General features: G+C 41.1%; 1 protein-coding gene across 9 annotated transcripts in view; it reads right to left on the reverse strand.

Annotated features, from left to right (window-relative positions):
- The window catches only part of CTNNA2 (catenin alpha 2), a 1,472,650-nt gene that overhangs the window by 130,159 nt on the left and 1,319,629 nt on the right, over positions 1-22,862 (reverse strand). The window lies entirely within an intron of this gene.

Here is a 22,862-nt window from a genome sequence, read left to right on the forward strand (position 1 = left end):
AATTTAATTTAAATTTACTTTAAATTCAGTTAGAGTATTTCCAAGTAAGCGAGTGCCTCTTTCTCTTCTAAGGCATTAGTCTGGGTCCATCAGCTTTGCTTTCTCCTTTATAGAGGCCAACCAGGGAGAGGCCTCAGAGATGTTCTCTCTCTCCCAATGACTCCCAACTTTGCCCCATCATAAGAATCACCTGGTGTGCTTGCTAAACGTACATTTCACCAGAAGATTCTGATTCCAGAGCTCTGCAATCGGCCTGACAATTCCTGTTTCTAAAAGACTCCCCAGCTGCCACTTAAGATAAAGCAGATTTCAGGTAAAACTGATCTAACACAAGCCCAACAGCATCAGCATCACCTGGGAACTTATCAGGCATGCAAATTCTCAGGCCTCACCCCGGATACACAGAAATCAGAAACTACGGGGGTGGGGCCCAGTCATCTGTGTTTTTAGCCCTTCTGGTGGCTCCAAAGCATGCTCAAGTCTGAGACTCACAGGCCTACCACAAACGCTTCACTTTTTGACAAATAGTGCCCTGTTTTCTAAACTCCAGCCAACAGGAATTCCCGCATACTACACTTGCTTTGCTTTCTTTTAAAAAAATTATCCTCATGTCATCACTTCTTACAACTCTATGAAAGTGAGTTATCTCAGAATTTTTTCTGACACTTTTAATTAGAAAGTCCTAATTACTATCATCTTTCATGAATATTCTGGGTAAGAGTGAGACCTTGTGTTTTGACACAAAAAGCACATTTTCCTGAGCACTCAGGGTGGTGCCATCAACTGTGTCATAGTGCTCAAATTTTTCCCCTGAAATGCAGACATGTCCATAGACAATTTGTACAATGACCATATTCTACTACCTCCCAAATTTCAAAAAATGTTAGAAGGGTGACAAAAGGATTTTTTAAAACTCCATAGTTCTTGCAGGATTCTTAGAGAAGTTTGCATTCAAGGAAATCCTGGATACCTATGCAGTGCTTAAGGTACTTTCAAAAGTTCTAATATTATTTTATTCAATTCTCACAGCACCTGAAATGACGCAAGAGTTGGGATGTGTGAGTTTTAACTGTGCAAACACTTTTTTATAAGCTCTATCTTTTTTTGTTTTATCCTCAGAACACCATACGAAGAAGGTTCTGTCATTATCATTCCCATTTTATAGATGAGAAAATTGAGGCACAGAGAGGCCCGGCACAGTGGCTCATGTCTGTAATCCCAGCACTTTGGGAGGCTGATGTGGGCAGATCACCTGAGGTCAGGAGTTTGAGACCAGCCTGGCCAACATGGTGAAACCCCATCTCTACTAAAAATACAAAAATTAGCCAGGCGTGGTGATGCACATCTGTAATCTCAGCACTTTGGGAGGCTGAGGTGGGCGGATCACAAGGTCAGGAGTTCGAGACCAGCCTGGCCAACATGGCGAAACGCCATCTCTACTAAAAATACAAAAATTAGCCGGATGTGATGATGCACACCTGTAATCCTAGCTACTCAGGAGGCTGAGGCATGAGAATCCCTTGAACCCGGGAGGCGGAGGTTTCAGTGAGCTGAGATCGCACCACTGCACTCCAGCCTAGGTGACAGAGCCAGACTCTGTCTCAAAAAAATAAAAAAAAAAGAAAAAGAAAATCGAGGCACAGAGAAGTTCAGTAGATTTACTGAGGTCATACCAGAGTAAGGAGAAAATGCAGGTTTGAACTATAGTGGCCTAACTTCAAAGCACATTCTAGAGATCCCTATATGATGCTCATTTATTGCTCACCACAAACATTAAAAACAGATTTTTTTATTTTTCAGATGAATAACCAGAAGCTAAGAGAGTATTAGGTTGGTGCAAAAGTAATTGTGGTTTTTGACATTACTTTCAATGGCAAAAAATGAAATTACTTTTGAACCAACCTAATAGCTTGCCCAGATCATACAGCTAATAAGTGGCAGAGCCAATGTTTGAACCTGGAGTCTGTTTGCAGGTCCCAGGCACACGTATTGCACCTTATGCAATCCTGCCAGCGGGTAAGGTAGTCATTATCCTTACAGATCATGGAGCACCAATGAGGCAGCTTTTCAACTTCAAGTTACAGTCAATCTCTTAAGAGGGGCTTAGGAAAAGCTGACATGGTGAGTGTGATCAAGGCCCCTCCAGAAAAACCCTAGCATAAAATACATTTTCCAAGGGACAGGCTACAATAGGAGAGAAAACAAAAGCAAACATTTGATATTGAGGGTAGAGAGCAGATGGGTGAGGGGGAAGTTGGAAAGTCAGGCTTAGCTGAATTCAGGGTTTTTGTTGTTGTTTGTTTGTTTTTTTGCCTGAGGCCAGTCCTGCTCCTGAGAGTTACCCAGATACAAGCCAAATCAGATTCAGAGTCACTGAACTTGACCAGAGTAGTTATTTCTCCCTTACTTCACAGTCACTGGGGAGGGCATCACCAACACAGAAGGGAAATCCTAATCATTCAGATTGAAAGAGGCCCCAAAGACTTCCGGGACCTGCCCTATGAGATTCCAGCTGCCAGGCAAGGATTCTCTCTTGAGCACACTGAGCCCGTCCAACCAGGCAGGAGAGGGCTCCTGAGACTGTGTGTGTTGGGGAGGCAGGGTAGCAAAAATTGCTATTAAAAAAAAAAACTCTAGCTGTGCAATCCTGCCCCAGCACAAACAGGAACTACCAGAGGAGGAAAGAGTGAGAAGACATTGCTTGTCTTCTGCTTCATTCACTCACTCACCACATTTAATTAATCACCACACAAGCTTCTGGAAGTCATACAAAAAAAAAGTGTATACTGCTCAGTGATGGGTGCACCAAAATCTCACAAATCACTACTAAAGAACTTACTCATGTAACCAAATACCACCTGTTCCCCAAAAACCTATGTAAATAAAAACTTAAAAGTATGAGGTGGGGGTGGCAAGGGGGAGACATCTAATGAGATAATACAGACCATAAAAGAGCAAATGAAGTCAAATACAAACGTGCTACAGTAGAGATCTATGCTTATCAGAGTGGGACCACAAAGTGGGTGGAGAGCATTTTTTTGTGTGTGAGAGAGCATGTATGAGGGCAGTTGTTTAGGAAAAGCTTCAAAGATACACAGGTCCCTAGGCTTACAACAAGGCAGACCCTAAGATGGGGAAGGAGGTAATGGCAAAAATTAGGGGCTAGTGGCATCGGGAGACTATTCTAGGGAAGAAGAAAGAATGTGAGCCATGGCCAAAGAGACTGGAGTATTTGGAGATTGGCAAGTAGTTCAACGTGACTAGTCTGCAAGAGGGGAGTCAGCAGAAAATATGGCTGGGATGGAAGTCAGCACCAAAGATGTTATAACAACTTTCACCTGTAGGCAATGGGCAGAACTTTAAGCAGGTGAGTGACCACTGGGCAAATGTCACCTAAAGAGCACTTGCACACCTGTTTGGAAGATGAATCAGAAGAAAATGAGAAAGAGCAGGTAGGCGGAGTCAGATTCTTCTGAAAAGGAAGTGTACACCCACTATTATATATTCAAGGTAGGAGAACAAGGAATGTGGAGGAGGATATACAAGATACTATCTTATGAGGTACCTCTTCTAACCCCTAATTTACAGATAAGAACACATGGAGGTGAAGTACATCTCCCCTGATCACCTAAATGGTCAGGTTCAGAGCCAGGAATATTCAATGGTCTGTCTCCCAAACCAGTGCTCCTCCCACTATGCCACAGTCCCTCTCCCCAGCTATTTCCCTGCAGGACATCTCCTGAAGGCCTGTCATCCCCATCAGCAGCTATGCTTTTGTTACATACATACATAGGCAGGTATGACAACTCCTCAGCGCCAAGAGCAAAAAGTCTTATGCTATGCTTTTGCTTATATGATTCACCCTTCTACCTCTGCCTATCCTAAGGTCAAAGTCATGCCTCACGTCATCTAGGAAGCCTTCCTCAACCAATTTGTATCAAGATTGGTTATATTAAAACGTTGTCCTCTGTGAAGACTTGCCTTCCCCATTATCAACTTTTCAAAGTCAGGGACCATCTCCTGCCTCTTCTGTATTAACCTTAGCATGAAATATACTGAGAACACAACAGACGCCAGCCCCTCCCGTGTGCAAGCTGCTGGCTGCATGTTCATGTACCACTTACACCCTTACAACAGGGGAGCCAAGCTCGCTGTAGAGCCCAGCCCCATCATTCACTCAGGACTGCAATAGAAAAGACCCCATGGTGGCATAAATACTGTTATTTAGGTTTAATGTCAGCAGTAGGAATTGTCGTAGCCTATCTTCCCCTTTCCATCTACCTTATAACTTTCTCTTCACGCAGGCCTAACATTATCACCAAATCACTAACATTTTCCTCCTTTTGCTTCTCTTTCCAGTGCCCCAGTCATTCATACGGAGTTTCTTCTCTCAATTTACAGCTCATAGACATCTTTTTTTATTCTATGAAAAGTTGCCTCTCTCCATGCACCGGGACCGACTTCATATTTACTCAGCCTTTGTTGCATTTACAACTTCTTTCCTTTCTGCTCACCCATGTATTTGAATTCTGCTCTCCCATTGAGGCTGCTTGACATGTTCAAGATTGCTACAAGTGGTTTTTTTCATTAAATAAATGCTTTCCTCTAATACACACGTATGGCACCTATTCAATACTTCCTTGTTTGATGATCTCACTCACCCTGACCCTATTTTTCATTACTGGGTTGAAAATACATAACTCATTATCCCAGACTCTGGCTTCTCACTCTTACCTTTACGTAATTTTCTGAGTTGGTTGATAGCTCCAATTGAGCAGTGCACAATCACCCCAAATGCATGAATTCCACAAAACATATGCACCACAGGACCCCATCTTCTCCTGCTCAGTGTCACTATCAGCTAATGACATATTGTATTAGTCTATTCTCACGCTGCTACAAAGACATAACTGAGACTGGGTAATTTATAAAGAAAAGAGGTTTAATCAGCTCATGGTTTTGCAGGCTGTACAGGCCTCTGCTTCTGGGGAGACCTCAGGAAACTTACCATCACGGAGGAAGGTGAGGGGGAAAGCAAGCCGTCTTCACGTGGCTGGCAAGAAGTGGGGGCTGGGTGCTACACACTTAAACAAGCAGCACTAAGGGAATGGTGATAAACCATCCCCATGATCCAATCACCTCCCACCAGGCCCCTTCTTCAACACTGGGGATTACAATTCAACATGAGATTTGGGCGGGGACAAAAATCTCCAGGATAGAAAACTAAGATTCCTACTCAGCAATTAAAGTCCTGTCACCTTTAACTGCAAGATATCTCCAACTCTTTATTCCTAACCCCTTCAATGCAACGGTCACAGTTCAAATGTTTATCAACACACATTATAATTATTGAAATTAAATGCAATCTATTTTCTACAGTATCTGAAGTCCTCCACTGTCTGGCCCCAACTTGGATCTCCAACTTTATTGCTCAAACACATCACAGCTCCCATCCTCTTGCTACAGAAGACTGCAGCACTCATTAAGACTCTCTTTTGAGGATCCTTGAGAACAGCTGAGGCTCACACTAACTACCAATCACCCTGACAGAGCTGACTCTCTCTGCAAATGAGTAGAGCTCCATGAAAACTGTATCCGAATATGGACTTTGGACATGACCTTTGTTCAGAACCAGAGAATGCAAAACCCACTTAAGAGAAACACAGGATCCAGGTTGGCCTTGTGGGGAGCTTCTAGAAAGAAATATGGACAGATAACCTGATTTAGATATGTAACTGTTAGGTTGAGAAACCACTTGGGGCTGTATATTCTTAAAGTGACTTCATTTTTTGATCTCCCTCTCTTCATTTAAGTTATTCCTTGAGGCTAATTCTTTCTCTACCTATGACTTTTCTGCTTCTTCTGAAGTAATGCAGTTTTGATTTAGTTATTTAGTGTGTTAATTTCCTACTGCTACTGTTAAAAATTACAACTTTAATGGCTTCGGACATAACAAAATTTATCTTACATTTCTGAAGGTCAGAAGATTGAAATGGGGCTCGCTGGGCTAAAATCAAGGTGTCAGCAGTGCTATGTTCTTTTCTGGAGGCTCTAGGAGAGAATTCGTTCCCTTGTCTTCTCCAGCTCCTAGAGGCTGCCCCCATTGGCTCATAGCTCCTTTTTATCTCCAAGACTAACAACGGCTAGTGAAGTCTTTCTCTCCTTGCATCACTCTAACTCTCCTGCCTCCCTCTTTCACATATAAAGACCCTTGTGATTACATTGGGCCCACCTGGATAAATCCAGGCTCATGTCCTGACCTTAAATTCAGCTGATTAGTAAATCTTAATTCCATTTGCAACCTTAATTCCCCTTTGCCACATGAAGTAACATATTCATGGGTTCCAGGGATTAGGATGTGAGCAACTGTGGGGGGATCAGGGAGCAATGATTCTACACAGAGTTCCATGTAAGAGTTAAAACTTGCATTTTGTTTGGAAATAAAGACTCCCATCTCCTTCCCTGTATGGGGCTTTGGTGAGTATAGCAGGTACAAGGAGGCACTCAGTTTCTCTTTTGTTCTTCCACTTGGTAGCCTCAAATCCTGTTCCCTCAACTTACTAACTGGTCTCCAGGGTTAGGTAGAGGAAGGGAGAAAAGAATGGGGAAATTGGAACATCTTTGCTCACTACACAGGGACGCGGCCCCAGCACAAGGGCTGTCAGGGCTTCGTGGGTGCTCACAGCTGGCTTTCTCATCAGTGATTTGTTTCTCTCACTGAGGGCCAGTGCATCTACATCCTCATTCACCTGGTACCCCTGCCTCAGCCCCTGGCAATGTAGTAATACCTCAATATTTCTGCTGAGGTTTATCCACTCTCCAAAGAGCCCTCTTGAACAGGACCTTGGATCATTCCACACCAAACCTCTCAACTCACAGAAAATACCACTCTTTTTTACTGACAAACTCTGGCAGTGTAGGCCAGTCCTAATGCAGCCAGCTTTTCACCGAATCAATGTGGAAGCAGGTGCAGCCGGCTTCTTGCTCTTTAGAGTCTCTCAGTACAATACCCCCAAAATTACTGTGTTGAAACCCTAATTCCAATGTGATGATATTTAGAGGTGGGGCCCTTGGGGGCTAATTAAGTCATGAGAGTGGAGTCTTCATGAATGGGAATAGTGCCTTTATAAGCAGAAACTACAGAGCAAACTAGCTTTCTTTCTGCAAGGTGAGGATACAGTAAGGAGTTAGCCACCTGCAACTCCGGAAAAAGGCCCTCATCAGAACCCGACCATGCTAGCACCATGATCTTGGACTTCCAGCCTCCAGAACTGTGAGAAACACATTTCTGTTGTTTAGGACTTCCAGTGTATGCTATTTTGTTATAATACCTGAACCGACAAGGGCCCTCAGCCTGAAGTAAACCCTATTTCTCTGTGTTCCCCGCTGGCAGGTCGGGAATTTTTCCAGTTCTCTCCTTGCACTTCTATCAAGGCCTATTTCCTTTTGATAATGAAAAGGGGATGGCACAGGCCACCAACAGCTTTCTCCAAAAATGTGTCCCATCTAATATATGCTTATTGATCCCTTTATGTCTCTAGTGTGGGTGAGTACATTCAGAGTTCATTCACCATCTTTTAGCCAGCTGCTTAGAAACACACACCCTCTTGGTCTCACACCTCACTTTGGAAAGTGACTCAGCTGAAATTTCTATTTTAACAGCATTCCTGGAGGAGGAGGGATGAGGAAATCAGGGAAACACAGGGGGTGTTCCACTCTGTGGGGTGAAAGGAAAGAGGCTTCTAAGCAACAGTGGATCAATGATGTGACCCCATCTTAGAAAGATGAAGGACAATGCACCATGTGGTGAAGGTGTGACAGGCGTGACCAGTCTCCTGTTGTGGTCCACTGCATGTTGTTCCAGAGGATGGTCTCTGGTGTCACTTCCCCAAAGTGAGGACACCTGGCCATTATGGGTCTGCATCTGATGAGCAGCTGAGCCTCTTAGGACTTAGTTATTTCAATAAGTTCAGTAGAGCTATTCCCAAACTACTGTGCTATGGGCTATTTCAGCAGGAAAGTAAAGATCCTAGCATGTAGTTGTCCTCTACAATCTAAGGGAAATATTACCAAACAGAAAAGTCAGCCTTTGAATAAATATAAAAATTTCTGGGACATGGAGTTCAGAGGAGGTCAGAATAGATCAGGTCAAGGAATTAGTTCTGACCTATTATTCTCTATTGCTCAGAGCTGTGCCCAGGCACATGCTGGGGAGTAACAATGCTGTTGCCAATATTTATGCAATATGGAAGCATTTTTAAGTGACTCATGATGTGAAAACTAGAAGGGGGTGTAGAGAGCATCTAAATGGAAACCTAGAGTGTGATTTTTTTTCAAAGATGCTCTGTTAATTAGTGACCAAACCAGATTTCAAAACCAGGCACCCTAAGTACCAGTCCAATGATCTTGTCACTTTTTCGGTCTGGATTTGGCAATGCGTTTCTGTGTTTTATTGTTTCATCAGCACAAAGCACGATCCATGATAGTGTTCAAAAAATGCTTCTAGGACTTCACAATGCTAATCTGTTTTCCTACAGCATTTTCCTTTTGGCTTTCTCAGCTACATTTTTCTATCTCAGATGCTCCTTGATTTTATAATGTAAATCACACATACATACACACACACGTACACACACACACAAAAGAGAAAGAGAGGTGTTCATTCTTGTATTCCCTTATCAAATCAAGCTCCAGGTGTTTCATATTTTTCACTGCCCCATGAAAACTTACTAATTGTGGATTCCCTTCTTCTAAGCAATGCCAGATTTCAAAAAAAAATCCCATTTATGTGTTAGTAAGTAAATTATCTCACCCTCTTAATTATCCAGGGGCGGAAATGAACAGAAACCAGGAAAAGAAAATGCACAGATAAGTCTATTACAATCAGATACTAGGTTTAGATTTGGTTCCTTGAGAGCTAAGGCAAAAAGGCAAATAATGGGCTATAGAGTTTTTAAAAAAAACATTTTTAACAAAAAGAAGCTTACAGATTCCTTCAGGAATCAAATTTTTCCTAAAACTAATTCACATTTACTCATATAAATAGTCAAGAATATTTGAGAATCTAGTAGCAAAAAACACATTAAGTGTGTTTTTATGGTATATACAACATGCCATCCATATAATAATTATTGATGAGATGAATAGTGATCACTAAGAACCTGACACTGCAGACCAGCTGAAGACTGAGTATCACAGGCAACCAGGAAGCAGAGCCAACCAAGTTCCAGATTTAGGCAGAAACTCAACAGAACATAACTTCTATGCATTTCAACATGTCTAATATCCATGATGTATATGTTGGGGCAGGGGTATCATCCATCATCCTCTATCCATAAAGACAAGAAGGACATGGAATGTTCTTGGACAGTTGGAGACGTCCCAGTGTAATAACCAAAATCTGTGCTTCTGTGGGTGTAGGAAGAAGGGGAGAACTTGACAGACTGGGGAAATGATGTTCCAATACCAGAAGACCAGACTGATCCAATTATTCCATTATAACATTCCACATCCACTAGAGATCATCAGCTCACTCTGCTTTTAACTAAATAATATTTCATCATTTACTTAACTGAATATGAAAAATATGCTTGAAGAATCACCTCAATAATCCATTGAGATTTCAAATTGTCAAACCACAGATCAAATTCAAAGCTTTTAATATAAATGTCTTTGAGTGAAGGACAGAATTTCCAGCTATCTGCAGTCTAATGGCAAGTCTGGTGTCTTGCCTTGGAGCAAATTCTTGCATTTACTGCCCGTCACCTGAAGGTGTTTTACTTGTAATCCCTAGAAATAGCATACTTTAGGGATGTGAATTCTGGCAAATATCTGGTTAGTGTGATCCATACTGACAAGCCAATGTTTTCAATACACTCTGATCATAAAATGAGTTTCCTGGATCAGTAATGTAGTCATGCAGACCAAGTTTAGGCAACAAACAGTAAAATAAATATTGTCCAGAAAATGACTCAGTGTTGATGCAATGCAAAAAGCCTCCAATGTTATTAAAATGATTTGGGGTTATGTGGCCCAAAACTTGTCCTGAGTACCATTTTGTGGCAGGATTCCCCAATATTACTCTCAGCTCTAGACATTCTCTCTACAAGTTCCTCATTGAACACTTCCTTGACATCACCCATCCCCTAGGAATGTTCCTTGCCTGGCAAAAGTTATACAGTTACACAAGATTAATAGACGCCTGTAAGTGGTCCTGTTATCCTTTAACTCAAAGGAGTAACTCCTACAGACAAGGTCAAGGACTGGGGCCAGCAGGACAGTGCACAGCTGGGCCCCAGGGCAACTTACATACTTCCTCCATGGCAGCAGCAGACCACTGTGATTACAGACAAGGCAAATTCTTGGTGGGAAGAGTGAAAGCAAGGCACCCTTTGCAGTGCCCCTGAGCAAATCCATCCGTGATCCCCACCTTCCCCAATCATTACAAGTTAACTGCTCCTTTTCCTCCTGATACTGCTGATGGGAAATGAGCCTCCAGGGCTGACAGCCAAAAATTAATTTGATCGATTTATTTTGTGTTCCACATTTTGGGTGCAAATGCTTTCCTCCACCCTGATGGAGCACACTTATGCTCTCCCATTTGCAGAAAACAAATTTATAGTGCCTAACTGAATTCTTTCGCTGAAGGTCAGAAACAATTGTTCCCATCCATCTCTTTTTACCTTTCTGTGCAGCACCAAGTTGCCTTCCTTCTTCATTTCAGACAAACAAGAGGATTGTTTTCTGGGGAGGGGTGGGGTGAGAGAAAGCAATTGGAACTTAGAAGTTTCTACCAAAAACAAAACTTAACTTACCCCTCATGAGAGGAATGAAGCAAAGAAATAAAAATCTCTTCTGATTTCACATGGAAGAGAAAACTTCAGTTATGCCTTAACTCAAGTAAAAAGAACACCATTAGGTAAGGACTATTAATTTACCGTTGTTAGAAAAGTGGAATCTGGCACTTAATTTGTCTGTATTTCTTGCTCACTTGAGACCAAATTCTGTCCTTGGCAGGTAACTTCCAAAGACTACAGAGAGAACTAAACATAGATGATCAGGACTGTGAATGGTTAATCCTGTTTTCTCAGGGTATAAACTAACTCTGCATTAAGATGAATAGTTTTCAGGTGTTACTTAACACTAAAAAAGTTCACATGTTCCTGAGAAAGAAAAGTTGATATTCTCAGCCCCTGCCACGTGCTTAACCATGTTTGAAAAATGACCTCCTCCCCTCATCCAGAGTTAATCTTGGACCTATTTGAGGTGCTTTGAGGACCAGATGGGGAGCATTAATGGGGAGAGGCAGAGCTGTGTAGGGTGAGACAAGTAGGAAGCTCATTTGCAGCCAGTCACCCTGGCCTGCACAGGTACCCAGCTGAGGCAAAACGGTAAGGACTGCATGGAAATCACATAGCTTCTGCGGCTTTTATGTAAATAGCATCCTACATATAGGTAACAAACACCATTCTGTTATCTTCCATCTCTCTGCTTCTGCCCTGAGAAAAAAAACCAATGTTGCTTAGATATTCATGACATGAGGTGGCCAAAGGCAAGATGCATATTAGCCAATCAGCTCAGTCTGGACACAAAGGCTTTCCTGAGCACATCCCCTTCCTGCCCCAGAGATGTTAAGCTTGGGTGGCGTCACACACTCTGCCTCAGGGAGATATGTTCTGCATAATGAATCCCATTGTTGTCCGTAATGAGAAGGAGGTCATCTATACACTTGACCTGAAAGGAGTAGAGAAAGAGAGAGAGAAGAGACAGAAAAGTGTGAAAGAGAGGTGGATAAGGAAAAACACACCCAGACCTTAGCAAAAACCGTCAAAACTGGTTCCTTTGATCTGGATTTGGGCAAGTTTTTGTCCCATCTGTAAGGATGAAACAGACATGCAATTCAGTGATACTGAGGCTTTTGCCATTCATATGGAATCTGAAGCCTCAATTGATTTCGGCTGAAGCCACCAGACCTTGGCCATCATCCCCTTCTGCTTTGTTTTCCACAAAGCAGAACAAGAACTAAATTAGGTCTTCAGTTTCTATGTTTCTTTACAAATCTGAGCTCATGTGGTGAATAATAAAAAACACATTTCAAATTTAAAGAATACGTAACAAAAGTTTCTTTTAAGCATTAGAGAGGGATGAATGCCTTCTCATTCTAATGCAGCTCAAGAGAGAATAAGATCCCAATGTCAGCCTCTGGCAACTGAAATAATCAATTTCTAGCAAAATAAAGAGGCAATAATATCTTTGAGGTCTCAAAAAGTTATCTAAGACCCAGGTACTCCTTCTTGAGTCTCAGCTTTAGCTTCTGAGTCAGAAATACTATTATGTCATTCTGAGCTATCCAAGGGAATAAAAGAGAAGATTGTGAAAATCCTTCTTTTGTTCTCTCCCATTAGCAATTAATTTATCATCTTATCTTTTTTTCATATTGGAAGCCCTGAGACACAGAAAGAGAAATTTCCATCAAAGAAGAACAGAGCTGGGCATTCTCTTGGTGATGGTGGGTCAGTTGGCAGAATTCAATTCCAAGAAAAAAATCCTATTTGAAACTCATGAGAATGGTCCTGAAAATGAGCAGTTTCCAAGGAAAAAAAACAAAAAAACAAAAGATGGGCAATTCACCTAGAAATTGTTGGTACCATAAGATCCATTTCTTATGTTTGAAGGCTTTTAGTCACCCTAAGAATGTGTGCTGCAAATCTCCCTGCAAAAGGAGAAATCAAAGGACTTGACACACTCTTCTTCATAGAGGAAGAAGGCAGAGAAATTCTAGACAGACAGGGGTAGGTCCCTGATGAAACTGCACCTTCAAGCCAAAAAGCCTAAAACCTGTGGCCCAAAGTGAGAACTTCTATCCCTGTGTGCCCTCTCTCTCCTGATTGGTTCTTTTTGAATAATGTCTTTTTATCAATCAAATGTTGCCTTTTCCAAAACTACCTACAGCCTGTCCCACCCCCCATCCTGTGCCTATAAAGATCCCAGACTCAGTCAGCAGGGAGACAGAAGCGGCTTGACTGGAGAGAGGTGACTTGACTTCAGAGGGACGGCTGGACTTTGGAGGAGAGATGGCTTAACTTTGGAGAAGAGCTGGCCAGAGACGGCCTGACTTCAAGGAAGTTTACCTGCCTGCCTGGTCACCTCTCCCACTCCCCTCTCTTCTGAGAGCCATTTCCATCACTAAATAAAATTCCCCACATCTAACATCCTTCAAGGGTCCATGTGACCTCATTCTTCTTGGACACCACACAAGAGCTTGGGACTTACCAAGTGTGGGTACCCAGAAAAGGCTGTCACACTGGCCGTTTGCACTCATTGGTAGAAGGCGGCCACCACACAGGACAAGACAAGGGGCCCACTGAGCTGATAACACCCCACTGTCCACGAACAGAGGAGCTAAGAGAGCATTGTAACATGCCCTCTGGGACTTCAGAGGTCGCAGGCACCCAACCTGGGTGCTGCCAGGGGGCCTGCACAGAGCCTGCTCCTTCTGGCACCCAAAGTGGACAGCTGGATCCTGTACTTGCTCACTCATGCACTCCCTCCTTCAAGAGGTTGAGCATGGCTGGCCAAGTAATCAGAGCACCCCCATCGCAAGTCCAACAAAGGGGTTGAGAAAAACTCCTGCATCACCCTCAATAAACCAGGTTACCTAAAACAGTGAGTGCCTAAACAGGACAGATATATAAAATCTAGTTAGGAAATCAATCTAAATCAACAAAATAAATAAAAATAAAGATTATGAGAAAGAGAGACATTCAAATCAAATGGTAAATGATTGCTGAGAAAAAGAAAGAATGTGATTCAGGAGAAGAAAGGAAAAGAAGACTTTTTATGGTAGAAAAGTTATAAAGAAATTATAGATACTGAAGAAGAAATATCCCTCTATTATGCAGAGGGAAGAATCCAGAAAATAGAGAAAACCCTGGTACTATCCTATGGTATCACTAGTTCTGCTAAGATCTAACTCTCCTCTTCTTTCACAGCAAAGTAGAGTAGCATTTTCTCCTCTCTTGCAGTTGGATGGGATTATGAGACTAGTTCTGCCTAACGATTTGGGAAGATAAATTATGCGTGTTACTCCTTTGCTAAAATTGAGACCCTCCAGACTATGTTTTCCATCTATCATGTGACAAGAAGGATGGAGATGATGGCATCAAGATTTTGGAAGGTGTTTTGTTACTGCAGCATAACCTAATTTATCCTGACTGATATGCAACCACACATTCAATAAAAGAAATACAAAGCTATATAGTGGCCAAAGATTCTCTCTTGAGGAAAGTGAAGAAAACCATACCTAAAACTGATATGGTATCCAATAAGAGTGTTTGTCTTCTTGTAGTATATACCTGAGGTGGTACAGAGAATCTGTCAAGAAAGTGCTCACACACATTTGCTAAAGCCCAGCTAAACAACTATTATTTCTTGAAAAATAAAGAAAGAAACCGGGGCTGTATCTTTAGACTTTGGCCTGGAGGAAAAAACTGAAGGAAGGGAAGAAGCCAGGTAGTATTGTTTTTTCTCTGTTCTTTACATTTATGTTCCTGAAAGAGGAGCTAATGGGATGTTAATAGTTATGCATATGAATTAATGTGTAGGACCCCCCTCTGGTGTGGACCATGTAGAACCTAGTTTCTGGTATCAGGACCACAGGATCTTGCAAAGCAAAGGATGTGTCTTTAGCACACCAAGAGAGGAGCACTTGTGGGTATACTCTCTTGTGTAAGCAAGGGAGCTACAACACAAAATGTTAAGGGAAAGAGAAGATGCCCCAAAATAGCTCAAATCTATATATTCTGCATAGAGGAAATCAGCTGTAGCATAGATATTTCATTTTCAAAGGGACAAAAATTGATTCTTGGTGGATGCCAAAAAAGCTTAAAGATTACAACGGCCCTCCAAAAGGCCATAGTGCATAAATAGATATGCAGTATATCTGTGGTATTAACATTATATATAAGAGGTGATTACGGGGAAAGAATGTTTTAAAAAGACTCCTTAAGGGGACAGTGATGAAAAAAATACTAAAAAACACTGACATAGGTGAACAAATGTAGTGATTCTTGGAGGGAAAACAAACAAACAAAAAAAAGAATTTAAAAATATTTATAGCCATATATATTTTCCAAAATAGAAAATGTATATATAATAAACCAGGTCACTCTAAAATGCTATCCAGAATTAAAGACAATTTTAAACGTTAACCTGAGTCTTGGTAACCATGAGCCTCTTCTTTCATCTTCTATACACGGCCCAGAAGCTCATCAGAGAAGGCCCATCCCATTTTCTCTCATTCAAACTATTTGCAGCAACATAGTCTGAACGTTTATCTTTTAAACCTACACAGCCAGAGTCTCAGCCATGGAATTATTACCATTTTCCTTTGAAGTTTTATTTTTATATCTGCTTTTGTGAACTACCCAGCACATAAGGTTCCATGCCCTATATTCCTTTTCTTTGCTATTATGAACTTCAAGAAGTTATGGGCATATTTTTCCAAGACTATTTATTATATATTTTTAAAACATCTACATTATCTAACAGATGAGAATTAAATCCAGAGCAAAAGTCACCATTATGGTTTCCCATATACTTTTTTTTTTTTTTTTTTTTTGAGACAGAGTGTTGCTCTGTTGCCCAGGCTGGAGTGCAGTGGTGTGATCTCAGCTCACTGCAACCTTTAACTTCTGGGTTCAAGCGATTCTCCTGCCACAGCCTCCCAAGTAGCTGGGATTACAGGTGCCCACCACTATGCCCAGCTAATTTTTGTATTTTTAGTAGAGACGGGGTTCACCATGTTGGTCAGGCTGGTCTTGAACTCCTGACCTCAGGTTATCTGCCCACCTTGGCTGCCCAAAGTGCTGGGATTACAGGCATAAGCCACCACGCCTGGCCCTCCTACATACTTTTAACGAAGTGATTTTGTAAAATCATTCTAGACTATAGGAGATGCTCTACTTCTAAAAGATACAGATATGTAGTTGGTATATGGAAAAGCAGAAATATCCTATTACTATTAAATTTGACCTTGGACACAATTCTGTAATTTTTAGTAGTATTACAGTACTCTATTCTCTACCAGATTATGTAAACTATAGAAAATAAGTGACTTCGAATCTCCTTTTAATTTTCATTCAGATATTTTTAGTATGTCCCTATTTTGAGATTCAAGGATTTTGACAATGATATATATTTTGTCAATATACAATGCCACCACCTCATGTAATAAAATAGTCTTGGCCCACCAATGTGTTAAGAAAGCAGTAAGAGTACCATCTGTTTTAAGAGGCACTCCCTACACTGGGATAGAAGTTGTATAAGATACAACAAGCATGTTTGAACTCACCTATAACCATGACAGACAACGCTAACAATCCCAACGTCTTGCTCACAGTACCTAGAGGTAGCCTCACAGTTGTTTTGGATAAAGGCTTCAAACCGTAAAACTGATGTTGATAGACAAGGTAAAAATTATCCTGGAAAAATATCTCTAATATCTTTCCATCTCTAAAACTCTCATTATGCTTTTGAATTTTTTACAATTTTGCCTTAGCTTGACCCAAGTAGATGCATACTGAGGATTCACATATAGTTCAGCAGGCATAAAAAGGTAGGGATGAATATAGCAGGAATTTATTAGTCTACTTCCCAGAGAATGACTGGATACCCAAAGCAAAAACTTTGGCTCTCTAAAGTTGCTCACAATTCTTTGCAATTGTTTTTTAAGTTGCCACCAAAGCCTTCCCTTCCCTGAGAGATGATATTAAAGTGCAAGTACCCTGGGAAGGGCAATACAGTGTCTCTTTGCTAACAAAGATAAATAACAAAGAGCAGAGTCATTACTGTGAGTGAACGTGATAAAAACATATAAACAAGAATCTTCTGCTATGGATACAGAGAATGAATGTGGAACAAGGGGTAGAGGACACACGTGACCATTTAGCAGAAGTCAGTCTATTCCAGGATTATAGATTCTACTGTTTTATTTTATAACTCTCATGTCACAAGCATCCTGTATTCTTTCCCTGAAACCTAAAAGTTATACCTTTTCAGGTTTCTTGCCTGAAAATTGATTTACTTTCAATGGCAAATGCCACTATAACAAATGATCATCAATAAATTGCAGAGAATATGACCAATTTTTTCAGCATATATTCAAAAGCAAAAACTAAAGCCAATACATTCTCTTGAGAGATGACCCAGGAAACCATTGGCATGTATGATATATCAAGGTGAAGCTATGGTGATTGTTGAGCTGGGTCTTGAAGAATGGGAAGACTTCATCAGATGTATTTAGAATCTGACAGGCAGGTCAGCAAGGGTGGAATACAAGGTGGAAGATGGTCTCAGTTAAGACGGGTGTCAGATAATCAATAAGGAGACTTCACATAACAGTATATTTCAAATGAAAGATGATGAGGCCTGAAGCAAGAGGGCACATAGAGAAGGAAGTAGCTTCATGAGATAATCAGAAGGACATCTCTACAGGTAGTAATCATCAACATAATGAACTCTGTATGGTGTTTTGTGGGGTTTGTTTGGTGATAAAAATCAATGAGCGACTAGGCAGACTAAAAAAGTTTAAGTATACCAAGGAACTCATTTTTGAAAGTTAACAGGGAGATACTGAATTCATAAGCTAAATGTTGCTTTATTAAATATCTATTGTATGCCATAAACTATACTAACTGCTGCAGGCTACTAAAATTAATAGAACATAGGCATTGCCCTATAGAGGGGCAGAAGTATATGCAGGTCAACAAACATAATAAAGGATTAGGTACAATGAGAGTAGAACAGAGGAAGCTGTTATTTCTGTCCTGAGAATTTCTCCAGGGGGAATACTGCTTCTCAAGCCTGAATATCTATGGCCCTTTAACCAATGTAATGTGACAGTGGAGTGAAGAATGGATCTAAGGACAGGAGCTCTGCGTTCCAGTCCAAGCTCTATTACCTTATAACTAATGTGTGGAGACAAGGACTGTCCAATTTGGTCCAGCATGTACTGTAGGTTACCTGCCAATAAGCTAGCTAGGACTGATGACAACCATTATCTCAGCAGAGGGGGACCACATCTTCCCTGGGTGATAGAAGGGCCCTGGGTTCCTCCTTCTCTCATTGGTAGTACTGTGCTGAACTTGGCTTCCCAAGTACCCACGGACCCCAAGGTTTTCAGGTGCCAAACAGCTGGCATTTCCTAGCACTCTCTTAGACAGAAGACATCCAAGTTCAGTCTGCCTTTTTTCTGAGCAATATGTTAGATAACCCTACAGAAGGCCATTTTCACACTTATACCATAAGAGCATCAGCAGGACAATTTCTTGTCCGTAGAGTATTACTTCATGGTGTATCAGCATTGTCCTGGCCTCAGTGTACCTCTCTTAGGGATAATGAGGGATTAGGGGACTGAAAAGCTCCTCTTGCTGAACCTTGGCTGGTAAATGTTCCTGTTAAACCCAGACCGCTGCACCTTTCAAAACCAAGCAACATGCAGCAAATCACTTGCCTTCACTGAGCCTCAAGTTTCTGCATCTGTAGAATGAAGAAAATAAAGAACTTCACCACACACTTCACAAGGTAGTAATAAAAATTCAAAGAGTACTTTGTAAATTGAAATGTGTTATACCCACGTGAGGGGTTATTTTTATCACAGAAGAGTGAACAGCCTCCTGAGCACAGACTCTGCTTTTGGCACCTAAACCTTCTGTTTACCACACATTGCTGCTTGGTTTGATCCACAGATAATTAGAGGTAGATCAGATGCATCTACGCAATGATATGGAAAAATAACAAAGATAAAAATGAAGATCAAATAAACGAAAAAGAAGAAGAATAAAATGAGGATGTGTCACCCATGTACATATTGAATCACTAGTCTGGGCCAAGATTCCTAGCCTGCAAAGTCGAGGGGAGACCATGTCAGATGCACACCTGCCAGAAATAGTAGGAAAGAAGCATATTCCTCAGGGAATTCCTCAGGGAACATGGCTTCATGGAGGGAACTCTGTATGAGGAGGTCAGTGGTTTCCTTCACTACATAAACACAATCAACACAATCTCAAATTTGTTTTTTTTTTTTTTTTTGCATAAATCCCATAGCACAGTTCAAGGAAATTTATTCCATAAAGGACCTAGCACACATGGTCTGATAAGAGTTGATCCAGAGATAAAATATAGACTACAGAGAGTCCATATGTTGTAGGGTAAAGCTATGGATTCCTTAAAAAACAACAAGAACAACAATAACTTTAAGATACACTTGTGTATCATATTTTTTGAGACAGTCTGGCTCTGTTGTCCAGGCTGGAGTACAATGTGAGATCTGGGCTCACTGAAACCTCTACCTCCTGGGTTCAAGCTATTCTTGTGCCTCAGCCTCTTGAGTAGCTGGGATTACAGGTGTGTGCCACCACGCCTGGCTAATTTTTTTTAATTATTATTATTTTTAGTAGAGAGAGGGTTTCACCATATTACCCAGGCTGGTGTTGAACTCCTGGCCTCAAGTGATTGTTCCATTCCTTTCCTCGGCCTCCCAAAGTGCTAGAATTACGGGCATGAGCCACTGTGTCCAGCCCCACTTGTTTATTCTTTAGAAAGCTTCTGGAAAGTACCCGGCTCACATTTAACCAGCAAGTGTAAAAGTTGGGAGTTAACTTAGATATCATCTAGTGCCAACCCAATTTAATGAAAGCAAAACTGAGGCCATCCAATAGGAAATGTCTTTTCTAAAGTGGCAAAGGCTTCATTGCTAGGACGGATCCCAGGTCTGGGCCTCTCCAGGATGCAGTGAAGTGCCTGTCTTGCCAAATCTGAGCAATCACAGTGCTTAACGTCCCTACACAGGACTCAATGCTCATTAATCACCCATCAATGCCAGTTGAGTCTCCCTACCTTGACAGCCATCTATTTGACTCAAATTTGTTTCCATCTTCATAACCCTTAGCCCAAAGATGGAAGCACTCAGTGGATGCTTAGTAATGCCTGCATAATAGATTGAGCATGGTAATATTATACATTGAGCATTTTCTATTGCAATTTAGAGACCTAGTCTAAGCGCTAAATTCGAGTCTTATTCCTTAGTTCCTGACAGTGAGCAACCCAACTGGGGGACAATAATGACATTTCCTACAAAATAGATTATGTGAATACCAAAGCCAAGAGATATTTCATAATAAAATTTCAGCCACAATAAAGAAAAAATTAGCACTTTTACCTTCACTTCATAGTCATAGGTTAAAGGTATTACACAAATATAAAATTAAAAGATTAGTAAATGTGTCATAGATTTTTCTCTTGAAACATCGAGGTTAATTTAGCAGGCAGAGTAGTTTTATATTATGAGAACTCAAATATAGGTAAGAAAACCAAACTATGTGGGGAGCATTTCACTTTTCATATAACTAGTAGCCACCATATACTACTCTCAAAAAAAGTAAAAGGGATAAATAAAAGAGTTGCCTAGGTGATGATGGTGGTGGTAGTGGTAAAGAGTCATTGGCTGTTAAGATACATCCGTCGCTTGCTAAGTACTTTACATGTATTTCCACATTTAATTCGTACTGCAACCCTATGAGGTACATACTATTGTTATCTACATTTACAGATGAGGAGACTAGGGAACGAAATGGTTAAATTGCCATGGTACCCTAACAAGTATCTGATTCAGGATTCCAACTCTTGGAGTTTGTCTGAGAAATGCAAGTTTCAGGGCTAAACTCTTTCATAACAATAATCACTAACATATATTGAACACCTAAGATGTGCCAAATACTCTTTAGTGCTTTTCCGTGTATTAATAGGTGTGATCTTTGCAATACTAGTATTCTAACCCCCATCTTACAGAGAAGGAAGTTTGCAAAGGTCACATAGGCAGTTCTTAAAGAGTCACACTGGGGCAGTCTGGCTTCTATACTCATTTTATAAGTGGCATGCTCTATTCCTTCCCATGAAAGGAAAACAAGTACAGAAGCTGTGCTTTAACTCTTGTCCATCCCTCCCACGCTAGACCTGCTTATGACTTCCTCATTGCTAGCCTGAATTACTTCAACAGCCTCCTCACTGGCCTCCTGCCTTCAGAGTTGTCCCACTTAATCTATTTCCTCCACACAGCATTTAAGATAGACTCTAATAAGAACCCACCTGAAAAGCAGTTCTATCTTTAACTCTGCCCTGACTAAAACCCTTCAGTTGTTTGCCACTGCCCACAGCAAACTCCTTTAAACTGCCCAATTTAAATTCCTTTAAATTGCCCAACAAGCCATTGTGACCTATGTAGACCTTATTCCCTCTTTGACCTGACCTCCCTTACACTCCCTTTCTCACTTCCCCACAGGTCAGCCTCCAACAGCTCTGAATTGTTTGAAGTCCCCCACTAACACTATTTTTTGCCTGCCCGGGCTTGTTTTCTCACCGGTCTTCCTGTGTGGAACCTATTTCCCCACGACCACCTTCCATTTTATCTCACTTCTACCAATCGTTTAACGAGTCAGCTCAAGTGCTGCCTCCTCCAGGAAGCCTCGTTGACTCCTCTAACCAGTAACTGTTACTAACAGTTGTCTGATTCCATTGGTCATTCAAGTAGTCATGCAGCCCATTAGTAACCACTGATGCTTCCACGCTAACTTCCTCAGAAAATAGCTCATACACTGTATCTGTAAAATCATGCTGAGTCTTTTGAAGACTCTTTGTTTCCAAAGAGTTTTCAGGTGTATACTAATAATAAACTGAAGCTGATGTTGTTGTAACTTTTTTGGGAATACGTGACATCTAGTAAAACCTAAACAGAACTATAAATTGCCTAGCTGATGAAAATCCTCCACATATCCCTTGAGGCTGCCTTACAGATCTTTTATAACTGGCTCAAACAGCTGCAGTATTCTCAAAAAAGGTATAGCACTTACAGTTAACTTTTTAACTAACTTTAATAGCAAGAATAGCTAAAGAAAGCAAGCACCTGGAAATTCTCATATCCAGGTATATTTGTGGGGAAGGAAGTGAGTTAACAAGGTATCTGCAAAGTTGAGCTATTGCATGTTATATAGAAAATGGAAATGTACATGAGGCTTACTGGACGTTGGGAGCAACTTGAAATGTCTTTCTCCATATTGGAAGTATACATATGCCCACTGTTGTGGAACTTTAGATATCACCCCTAATTCATGTTCCCCTTCATCCACCACACTGCTGATATAAACCATAGCCTTCAATGTAAGAAAGACATAGGCTTTCAGTTTTGAGAAAAGTGGACAATTGTTGATATGCATGATCTCAATTTACGCTAATGGCACACATACGTTAAGAGGCCAATGGCAGACTTAAAGAATATGTAAATTAATTAGGTTTTAATTATTTTAAAATTTGATAAGATCTTGACACAATGTATGTTAGTTACTCGCTCCAAGTTACTTGCTCCCCTGATGTGAGAAGAGAAATGCCTTTATGCAAACCAAGAGATAAGCCGAACCCTGGGGTGGGAGCTTTACATAAATTATCAAGAACACTTTCTTCCTGACTTTTGACAATCCAAATTCTACCTGCTTTCAGGTGCCAATTCAAACTTCATGTCATCAGGAAATTTGAGCCAACCCTGATGTTCCCTTTATTTATTTATTCATTTATTCATTCATTCATTCTTATTCTCCAATGTGAACATATGATGCTCCCTTTTTAGCTTGGGGCTAAGGCTTAATCTTCTGCTTAGCCATTAGCCTCCGTAAGGCATGCCACCAAGGCAAGCCATGAGAAAGGACCCAGTGCTCTGCTGGGTGTATGTGTGGGACATCTAGGAGTGCCAGCACCTGCAGTTCATCGTCCCAATAAAGAAATTCTGAGCTGCTTCATGACCTCGTATTTCTTAA

This window comes from Pan troglodytes, chromosome 12 (assembly GCF_028858775.2).
Source record: "Pan troglodytes isolate AG18354 chromosome 12, NHGRI_mPanTro3-v2.0_pri, whole genome shotgun sequence".
NCBI classification, from domain to species: domain Eukaryota; kingdom Metazoa; phylum Chordata; class Mammalia; order Primates; family Hominidae; genus Pan; species Pan troglodytes.